The sequence below is a fragment of the Desmodus rotundus genome, chromosome 2, assembly GCF_022682495.2.
Source record: "Desmodus rotundus isolate HL8 chromosome 2, HLdesRot8A.1, whole genome shotgun sequence".
NCBI classification, from domain to species: domain Eukaryota; kingdom Metazoa; phylum Chordata; class Mammalia; order Chiroptera; family Phyllostomidae; genus Desmodus; species Desmodus rotundus.
Genome location: NC_071388.1, coordinates 878,576 through 889,685, shown reverse-complemented (window position 1 = coordinate 889,685; position 11,110 = coordinate 878,576). Strand labels below are relative to the sequence as shown.

At 51.5% G+C, this 11,110-nt stretch overlaps 1 long non-coding RNA gene across 1 annotated transcript; it reads left to right on the top strand.

Annotated features, from left to right (window-relative positions):
- The first annotated feature begins 1,334 nt into the window (after positions 1-1,334).
- LOC123479626 (uncharacterized) lies at positions 1,335-1,972 on the top strand. The gene is made up of 3 exons (XR_006655291.3): positions 1,335-1,403; positions 1,707-1,745; positions 1,884-1,972. It is a non-coding gene; the product is annotated as an uncharacterized lncRNA (long non-coding RNA).
- Positions 1,973-11,110: the final 9,138 nt, after the last annotated feature.

The following is an 11,110-nucleotide window of genomic DNA, read 5'->3' as shown; positions in this document are numbered from 1 at the left end:
CTCAGCCACAAGAAAGCTGGAGCTCTGCCGTTTGCGACAACATGGGTGGGCCTTGAGAATATCGCGTGAGTGACATGAATCACAGAGAGCTAAGGACCACGTGACGTCACTCATGTGTGGGATGTGACACTGAAACTCATGGACACAGACAGCAGCGTGGTGGTTCCCAGAGGGAGGGGGTGCGGGTGGAGGGCGAAGGAGCCCCATACACGGTGACGGGAGAGGACTTGGCTTTGGGTGGTGGGCGCGCAGTGCGAGGCACAGCTCCGGTATCGCAGAAGTGCCCACTTGCAACCTATCAGTCTGATTAACGATGTCACCCGATCCACCTAATTTTTAAAAAGCAGGGGAACAAAAGGTTCATTTCCTCATTAAACGTAATTCAATCTACTTTTCGGGGTTGAACCCTAGAACTGTAGGACGTTCCCGGAAATTCCCCATATGGTGTCCAATCATTCCGGTGTCACAAGTCTGTGTCCCAGCAAGGAGCACAGCGTGGCTGTCGGGCACCGAACTCAGCCCAGGGCTGGGCTGGCTGCCCCGAGGGCAGGTCACGGCCTCCCGCACTCAGCAGAGCTGAGGTCAGCGACAGCCCTTCGGTTGAGGACACAAAGGAACTGCTCCCCAGAGGATTATTTTGAAATGGACTCTAAGGCTAAAGCTGGGGTCAGTAAGTAAGTAGAACCATTTGTCAATGAATTCTGCGGGTATTGGGACAAAAGGGCCATCATGAATGACACATTCGTCATCCCAAATCTACAGAGTTATGTGCAAGTATTTGAGGGTCACCCAGGAAGTACAATGTTTTAAATAGGACAGCAAATAGCCAATTTGCGAACAAGGATAAGCTCCGTAAATATTTTTGTCTTTCAGTTTAGCTCGCAGAGGAAAGGACAGTGGCAGCTCACTCCAGCTTTATTTATCGACTGCAGCCATCTGCTCCCCGAGGACGGCTCGAGCGGGGACCTGCCGGCCGAGCGCCTCGCTGCCGTAATCTCCTGGTTCAGCTGAAGGGTCTGGCAAGGTTCGTAGGTGCTGCAGGTACCTGCGTGGAAATCTGTAGATCTGCGATGTATGCCAATCGGTGCCTTTTCTTGGTGCTCCTTACTCACCTGGAGTCACTTCAGTGAAGATACCCATTTTTCTTCCCTGCAGGAAGCACTTCAGAGAAGAAGCAAATAAACGAGCTCTTGGTAGGCCCCTCACCCAGAATTTGAACGGTGGGTTTCTCCAACTGGCGTTGTATCCACAACAAATGGGTGAGCCTTCTCACTTAGACCAAAGACGTATATTCGCTTTTAACCATTTTTAACTTGAGTACTTTTTCAGGTTTCCTTTTCTCTGAAGTCATTTTTGTATTTTATGGTTTGAAAAATGAATTACTGCTCTGGACAAACGCTAAGGTAAGGCATGAAGTATATCCAAGTGCTTTGTTTTCTAACACATGATAAAACTAGTATGACAATATCTCTTCATAGTGTGGCTTAGAGTAAGGGACCCCATTAAGGAAAAGCTTGGTAATAATTAAGAAGGCTTCGCTGCTCATTACAAAATAAAAAGGAAGGTATTACAGTAGACAGGGAGCGCTCGTGAATGGTTAACCAACATTATACTTTCTTTGAAGCTCTTTTCTGAACGAACGTTTCATATGAGACCTTAAAAAGTGTTCCTTCAGAGCTAAGATGTCTCTTTTCTGCCTTTACGAGGTTTTTGTTGTTACCACGGCCTTAGCTGCGACAAGACAGGTAAGGCGGGCGTGTCCCTCGGCCCAAATCTTGTGTGTATTAAATAAACACATGGAGCTCTGCATGTGGGCTCAGAATTTCTGAATTAACTAGTTGTTTTCAAGGCAGTTAGTTTCAGTGTTTGCCTTTGCGGTTAAGGGGACTCTGATAAACCGAGCGTCACTAGGAGCATGGCGAGTAAACACTGGCGCTCTCAGAGCTCGGAGTCGCCCATCAGAACTCCCCCCGCGCCGCCGCGTCTCTCCCCTCGACTGAGAGAGTGCTCAGGCACCACGAGGTGGCTGCTACGTGTCTGCGGGAAGCTGTGAGTAACTGTGTATTTTGTGGGGTTTCAGAACGAGTCGCCCCAAGATGCACCTCCCGGGCATGCAGACTGTTTTGAGCCAAAGCCAAAGGCAGCCTCAGGCTCAGAGAAACGTGCCCCTCCCCCAGTCACCCCACCTCCCCGAAGGAACTTGAATGAGCGGCCTTGCTGCGATGGGGGATCAGCAGGGATCGCCTCTTTTGACCCGCCTGTATGGCAGGGCGAACTTTCGGTTACTAAGTGTCTGCTCTTCTCACCACCCTGCAATGACCTTCGAAGCCCCACGGCGCCCCACCTCTTCCTCAGCTCAGGACGGCTTCGGTCCGTCCATCCCCGTCTGTGGCTCTGACGCCCTCGTGCGTGCGGCGCTCCCGTTCACAGGTGCGCATTGCTCGGGGCTGTTTCCTCCTGCTGATCTGCGTGCGTCAGAGGAGAGTTCCTTTCTCCCCCACAACCTCACGCTTTCAGATTAGGAATATTTACGACCACCCGTGGATTCTCGCGGAAAGCCCATTTCTTTAACACGACCCTCTCTCCTCTCTGTCCGTCCCCTCCCTTCCTTAGTCATTAAGCCCCTAGCACATCACATTCCGGTCTCTACCAGAGGGCCCCAGGGGCCCAGCGTCAGGTCCGCGGGCCACAGGAGCAGTTGCAGTCAAGCGGAGAACATCTCGCCCACAGCCCCAGGCCCACGGGACCCGCGAGGGCGGCATGTGGCCGACATCAGGCCGTGATGTGACGAGCGGCTCTCCCTCCCACGACCTCCACTCCTTCAGCCACCGTGGTGAACGGTTTTCCCTGCGGCCCATCCCCTGGGAGCCATCGGGAGCCAGGTCTTCAAGGACGTGCCCACCTCCGACTCCGGACTCTGTACCGTTTCCTCAACTAACAGACCCTGGTTTTCTGGGCTGCAGACTCCTGTTTGCATTTGGTTGGGCTTTGCTGCCTGCTGGCAATGGGTTCCTTTAGGCCAGTAGCGGTGCATCTACTAAGTGTACACACTGGCTGTCGTGCGAGATTATATACTGACTGCAACTATTAGATGTTCTGATTGGACAGCGCAGTGCTGAGTGACGGCTAAACACAGGCGCACCTCGTCTTACGGAGCCTCGCCGACGTGGCGTTTTTTACCCAGTGAAGGTGTGCGGCCCCCGGGGTCAGGTAAGCCCATCGGCGCCATTTTCCCCACAGGCTCAGATGATGGTCAGCAGTTTTTAGCAAGAAAGTATTTTTAATTAAGGAGTGCACATTGTTTTTGGGGAAGACACAGTGCTCTACCGCCCTCGACAGACGACAGTGTGGTGTGAACATCGCTTCTATCGGCCCCGGGAAACCCAGGCTGTGGCGGCTTGCTTTCCTGCGGCACTCGCTGTCTTGCGGGCCCCCGCGCCTCGAGGTCTGCCGTCGTGTCCCCGAGCTGGTGTTTTACTGACCACAGATTTGAAGCTCGTTCCAACTGAAGAGACACAACAACTCGACTCTCTGAGTTAGGAGCCAGCAGACGCCATTTGAAATTGCCTCTTCCTGCCTGTCTGTGTTAACGTCACCCTGAACACAACACAAGCATCTTCGTTCGTGCAAAAACACGGCGGCCTCCTCTCCTCGAGCCCGCCTGCGTCCACCACTGCTTGTTTCTGGGCAGAGATCACTCACCTTCACCAGAGTCTCTCTGGAGCCCCACGGCACACACAGCCCAGGCCCGGGTCAGCTCCGGCGAAGACTCTCCCTCTCTACCTACTGCCGGAGATTCACAGAAGTCAGGGTGCCCTCAGGCAGCTACCTGGGGTGCGAACACTGCTTCGGCTTCGGGGTAATTCTGCTTCATGTGCATGTCAGGTATCCTACGGTGCTTTGTCTCCTTGTTGATCATGATGGGCCCTCTATTTGCTTTCTTTAAAAATAACAGCGACACAGAGACTTCATCATTCGGACAGACGCCCGGCTGTGTGTGCGGCAGAGCCTGAATGCTCTCTGAAGCCGGGCTTTGGGGCCACAATGTAATCGTGCAGCGTCTTGAACGCTGTGACTCCATTCAGCTTCGGGGGTTCAGCAGTAGGAGACGAGGGGGCCTCCATTGGCCTTCTGTTCCATCCAGTCTGGGTTCTGGAATCTGCACTTGATGGATAACTCAATGAGGAGCACTACTATTATTGTTGTTATTGGGGCAGATTTCAATGCTATGTCTTCAGATTCTTGAACATTAACTAAAAGGTGGAGCATTTTGGAGCCATCAGGACGTCGGGTCCCAGAGAACCCGGCAACGCGCTGAGTCCCTGACCTGGAAGAGCGGCTTCCCAAACCACCCAGCCCTTTCCAGGCCCTGGCCCACTGAGTCCATTGAAAAGATAAACAAGGCTCCACATTCTACTCCAAATGTCCCCCTCTCCCCCTAAATCAGAGCCTCTCGGCCTCCCCAGTGATCGCCCCTCGAACAAAGGCTCACCCTCAGAAGACAGAAGGTGAGCTCCTGGGCAAAGCCTCAGGCCAGTGGCGGCCACAGAATCTACCAGAAATCTCATACGTTAATTTGTTTGACTTTATGAAATAAATTTCATTCTCTATCATGTTTGTCAAAATATGTTAACTAGTATTTAATATCACCAGTTAAATCACGTAATTTTGTTTCTCCCAGAGCTCTGAGAAGGCTGGTGATTTGGGGAGATTCTTCCCATGGGTGTCCTGGCAGGCGGGTGTCCCGGCACGCAGGAACCTGTTGCCCCCTCCTGGACGTCACTTGCCCCTCACCATGGGGCAAGTCCAGCCAGGTGTGAGCTCATCCCAAGAAGTAAAACCCTGAGCTTTTGATGTTTGCCGGCGTAACTGTGAAGACTATTTTTCATACTGATTACTTTTTCCCTTCATTCGTGACCCCGATTTACAAAGTTCAGATCATCATCTCTCTTGACTGATGTGACGGCGTGGGCGCAGATCGGTCCTCTCCGTGACTCGGATACTCGGCTCACATACTTTGTTTCCTTAAAAGCTCCTGCCTGCCGTTATTTTCTGCCAAACTGATGGCAAATGGCCAACCTTTCCCTGTCCCAGACTGATGTCTCCAATTCCCTCCGGCAGGTGGTTTGTGCTCACTAGTTTGTAAGCACTAGTTGGTTGTTTTTCATGGTTCTAAAGTATTGGAGATTAGGATTTGGGGATTGAAACCCGTGGGTATAATTTGACTAATAGACTATTCCTCAGGTGAACTTGTGGGTTAGAAAAAGTAGATCTAAAATTAGAAAACAAGTCTTGTCAATTCTTAACTGTGATTTTAGGCTAATTACACGACTTCTTGGTTCAGTTTCCCCACGCACAAACTTTAGATGGTACGGCCTCCTATCCCTTCCTCCACAGATATTATGAGGTTTAGGGGATATTTATGTTCTTTTCAAAGCCTAAAATATAGTTATGTAATATGGCATCTATGTATCTATCTGGTAATACATGAAAAGGTGGTTGAGGATGTTAGTTATTGATTAAAGAATAATGCCTCTGAGTTTCTTGTAAGTTACTGTTTCTTCTCAAAGAAAAGAATTAGTCATAAAAGGAGTAATGTCAGGGTGTAATCCATGGACATCACCTACAAGCTCCGCAATCTCAAGCAAGTTATTTAAATTAGCAGGACTTTATAAAAAATACCACCTGAAACAGGCAGGCTTATCAACTGTGATAATGCAAACAATGGCCTTCTAGGGACTGCCATGTAGCATCATATTATATCAGTATAAATTCTTTTTCGTTTTTTCAAAGATCTTATTTACTTATTTTTAGAGAAGAGGGAAAAGAGGGAGAAAGACAGGGAGAGAAACATCACTGTGTGGTTGCCTCTCGCGCGCCCCCACTGGGGGCCTGGGCCGCAACCCAGGCATGTGCCCTGACTGGGAATCAAACCAGTGACCCTTTGGTTTGCAGGCCGGCACTCAGTCCACTGAGCTGCACCAACCAGGGCAAAGTATAAATTCTTAATGAACAGTAGCTGCTGGCAATGAACAGGATCATAGTAGTAATAGTGAAGGAGCATGCATGGTTTTGATTTACAAGTAGCTTTCTTTTCCAAAGACCAAGTTTAAAAAATGCTATTCTTCACAAATATCATTACATGTTATTATCAGAATCAAACAAGAGTCAGGCTCCAGGGAAAGAATCGAGTGTCAGATATAATAAGACACAGAAACACAGTGTTTAGGGCAGAGTGCTTGAGCTACAGAACGGTGTGATTCCAGCCCACAGTTACAGTATTTTAGAGGAAAACACTTGTAGACAGCAAGGGGAGGGAACACACACAGACTGTACCTGTAGCAAAGGCAGGGGCCAAGTTCAAGACCACTGTGGCATAGAGCCTCAACTCTCCGCCCACCATAGCCAAATAGAGAGTCACTGTGTTCCCGCCTGCACTCACACCTGTACACAGGTCACACGTTTATACAGAGTATCACTCCGGGAGAAACCCTAAGGGGACATGGGCGCTTCTTCAGTGTCTCCTCCCGAAGGAGCTGGCAAGAGCCCACAGCAGGTGTAACCCAGCAAGCGTTCCCTGGGCCGCCCCTCAAGCCACAATGTTCTCTGGTTGCTTAATCACTTCGGCATTTCCGCCACTACCTTGGGACCCTTATCGCTAAATTTTGGTCTTGGCTCTCATACTTGCTCAAATCTTTATTAACGGGAAGGTGGAAGGTAAAAAAGAATTCTGCTTCCTAACGTCTCTTTAAAATTCTCTTTCTGCCCCTGGGTTGCTGCATGGCATTCTGAACTAGACCTACTGTTTCAGCCTTCTGTGCAGGAGCTGGCGGGCACCTGCGCCCCGTTCGAGAGAAGGCAGCTGAAATGCACCGAGTCCCCTCCTGGGAAACGTCTCTTTCCCTTTTGGAGTGAGAATGACGCCATCTTCCCATTTGCACAGTGGCGACTTAAATTATTATTATCTTCTTGAGAAAAGTAAGTTGAATCTTAGTTCAATTACACCGTTTGACTTTCAAAAGGGCGATGCTAACACCTGAGACGGCATTCGAGAAAACGGCGGTGGGAAACCATGTAGTTATGGGGCCCCTGCATGGACAGCCGCACCCCTTGGCGAGGATCGTGCCCCCTTCCTCATGCCTCACCCTTCCCACCACCAGCGGTCTCGGTCCAGGTGAGAGCATCCAGCCCGCAATGGCCACGGCGTGCCCATCTCCCGGCCGGCTCTGTGGACTTCACAGCTGGTCCTCCCGCCAGTCCCGGGCAGGATATGCTCCTGTGTCCTCTGCCGTCTAGTGGCACCAGAGGTAGATCGTGTCCCCATCAGGAGCCAGCGTCACAGCTCTGGGAGCCGGAGGACGTGGGTGGCTTCTGCAGGACGGGTGTTCCATTTGGGATGTACTCTGATTCCTCAGAGAAAGTGGCTGGGAATCGCCATGTCCTCCAAGAAACTTGTGATTTTGGACACGGAAATACTTTTTTTTTTTTTGAGCACAATGCCTGAGAGAAAAACATGCCGACTTAGTTAACTGGGGGCATCTGGGTTTCTGTGTGAGCATTTTCCCACAATCCCCCCCTCAGTCTCCTCTTCGTCCTGAACCACAGGGCACTTCCCCACTTGCTCTGCTTTTTGTTTTCTTGTAGCAGACCTGTGCCCGCTTTATCTCCGTATATGTGTGGATACAGCAACGCCACATTCGCTTTACCCAGTCGTTTCTGAGTGGGCTATTTCGTCCTGGGCATTTTGATTTCTAGGTTGCTGCACTTAACTCTTTGCCACGTAGTTAACGGACTGTCCTTTCATGTTGACCAGCTGTTCTCAACACACTCCTTTCTGATGCTCCGTTCCCGGCAAAACTACCAACGGGTTTTGCAATGACCCGTAAAAACAGAAGAAAATAAAAGCTATGCTCAATGTTGAACTGCCCACCAGGAACCAGGCACCTTCGGCACACTGACTGGATATCTCCTGAGTAACATGCGGGTCTCCTGGGTGGATCCTAATGGACTTGTCCGCTCATCGGATCTGAGCCTCACCAGGTTCAAAGTGGAACCAGTAAGGAGCCCCCGTGATCAGAGATCCGGCCGCGTTGGAAACCCTCGTGGGAAGCAAGCTCCCGGCCTCGCTCAGCAACACTGACCGGAGGACTAAGGGGTCTCTCTTCTCTCGATGCCACCAACTCAACTCCCTCCTTTGGCACTACCGAGAATTCACGGCTGGGTCACGAATCCCGCTAGGTGTGGTCTACAGAGGAGCTTTCCCGAGAGACACTCACAGAATCGTTGGGAAGAGAGACCACGGCCGGAGGCTTTTAGAAGTGATCCCTCAAACCAAGCAAATCTGGGCCACCAAGGCAGGTGCCAGGCTGCCGTGATGTGAAACCTAACGTGTCTAGAAGCTTCTTTTCATGTTAGCCAGTCACCACCGTCATTGCCGGCTCCTGAAACATACTTCTGTCCCCCACGATGCCAACGAAGTGGCACGCCACACCCGGCCGCACTCAGGGCCCAAACACGTGTCACACACTGGGTCTAATTAAGTGACGTCCACAATAACCTGAAAAGCTGCGTGCGACATGGAACTTTTCACTTTGCAACCTCTTCTCTACAGGAAGGCGCGCTAGCACAGGGCTCGGGGTGTGGGCTGGGCCCCGAGCCTGCCTGCTCCCCCCCCAACCCCCCGCTGCCTCACTTCCTCCCTCTCGTCCGCATTCCAGTGACCTCTGTTCTGAGTCTCTCTTGCTCCCCGTTCGTCTCAGTGTTTGCGTCTCTGTTCCGTTTTACTCCACCAAGAGATCCTTTCTTTTTTCTCTCCAACGTTGACTGTAATCTAAAACACACGTGTATTTCAGATATGTTTTAATACTTATTGAAAGTAATTTTAATAATGTTATTCTTCATCTGAGACATAGTGAGTTGAATGTGTTCTATTTATTTTTTTTAGGGAAGCGCTCCACTCAGGTTGTCTTTGTAAATGATGACTTTGGGCTGGAGACTGGGGTAGGAAGAGTGTGGACTCGGGAGGAGGAAAGACGCAGACGCTGCCCTCCCTCTCTGAGGCCTCGGCGCCTGGGCCTGCGAGCGGAGATAGTGACACCCTGGAGAAACGGCAGAGACTGACACTGAAGGGTTTCAGTCCCCGAGAGAAGGAGAGTTTCCTGAGGCTCCAAGAAGACACCGCGCTGTGCCAGCAGGCAGCCACCTGCTCCCAGACCCTCCACCAGTAAGCCCTACACCCACGTCCTTGGATACAAATTAAGGCGCTACCCAGGTTACAGTGTGACAGGGGAGACATTCACGGAGGAATTAATTGAGTCACGCACTTTAATCATCTTCCCGTGTCTGTTTTTTTTTTTTTAAAATAATGATAGTTATCTGGCATTTTAATGAACTTATAACCTCAAACATGTTAGGGCTGTGTCTGGGGAACAAGCATCTGAGCCCGTGTTCCTCTCCCACACTGCCGAGGAGTCGGGGGCGAGCATGTGAATCGCAGCCGTTCAGCCTCAAACCCCCCTTATCTGGGAGTTTAGGCTGTCCCTTCGAGGGGCCGAACGTCCATCAAGGCTGAACGGCCACCGTCAGATAAGCCCGTCCTGGGAGAGTGACGCTCTGCGGGCTGCATCAGATCCTGAACCCAGATACCGAATATTGCAGCCTCACCCTGCTCCCCCGTTTTATTGCAGCGAGCACAAAGGAACGTTTGGGCCAGCTAGCTCTGCTTCCGATTCGCCGCGGGAACTTCGAATTATCTCAATGGCTGTGCACGGTGGCCACGCTCGTAAATACTCCTGAAATCATTTCCAGGACTGGGCGCGTCCTATCTCGAGCCAGGTGACGGATTCCTCTAGAAGAGCTTACCCGTTTGGGGGGTTTTGGCCTCTAGCAGAGTGAGTGTTTGTTAAATTAAAAGGAGCCTCAGCTGTCTGCAGAAACTACAGTGGACAGGGAGTCGAGGTGGAGTAAAGGCATTCTCACAGGGCGCCACCTTCCCGGGACTGGACGGTCCTTGTACTTGGGGAAGAGTTTTCATTGCTCGAGTTGCTGTGGGCTGGGGAGCAAAGCCACACAGCCCCCTAACTGAAATGCTTCGAGAGCTGTGCTCGCCTGACTCAAGGCTTCTGTGTGTGTTCTGCTGCCCTACCCTGGGTGCTGGCCAACACTGCTCCCCATCAGCACCCAGGCCCCCGCAGCCCGCTCGAGCCAGACAGGCGGCGAGCCAGACTTAATTAACCCCAAACCTGACCACTGACCTTTCCTGGGGGAAAGCAGATCCAGATGAGTTTATGGCCCTCATACATAATATTCAAGAGAACCCTTTAAAAAACCACTGGATGGTGCCTCTGACGGCATTGCATTATTTATTGCTCATCGGCTCTTTCTCTTCTTCCACACGGGGCCGTCTGGGTCTCGTGGGACAGCCCTGCCACGGGAAGAGGCCCAAGACCCAAAGGAGCACAGTGACAACGAGGCTGAGGGCAGAGCACATCTTGGCCACCAGCCTAAAGGACGGATGATACTGGCCTCTGATTCCTCAGCCCTGGCAGAACCAGGAAACAAGAGAGATGCATCAGCAGACATAACTATGGGTTCTGTCTGACCAGCCATGTTATACTGTAGAACAGATTTCTGTTGGGGGAGCGTGAATCGGCAGAAGCCAGATGAACTACACCCCGTCCTCGGGTCAGGGGCCCCGGAGCAGGGAAGGGTCAGCGCAGGGTCTGGCCACTGCCATCTCCACCCCGGGCGAGCCCATGCCACCTGGGGGTGGGAAGGCCTGGCATCCGTGTTCAGTAAAGAATCGGAACACGCACCAGCCAGCCTGCCTCTCTACTCTGTTAACAGCACTTCAGGTTTCTACGACGTCTTCGATTGGGAAGAAGTAATATGAGCAGCTTGTAAATTATTAAGGTTTCCTTTCAAATGGAGACTCGTGGAGAAAGTGGGTTTGCATTTTCCTTGGGAGACTCGCCCACTGCTCTGGGTCACTTTCAACTGAAGAAATCACATGCGCGCTATTTCAGGGGGAAGTCAGGCGCTGGCGTCAACTTCCTCCAACTGCTTCCCCTCCCCCGTCGGTGTGCGGCAGGCAGAACGGCGTCACCGCGCT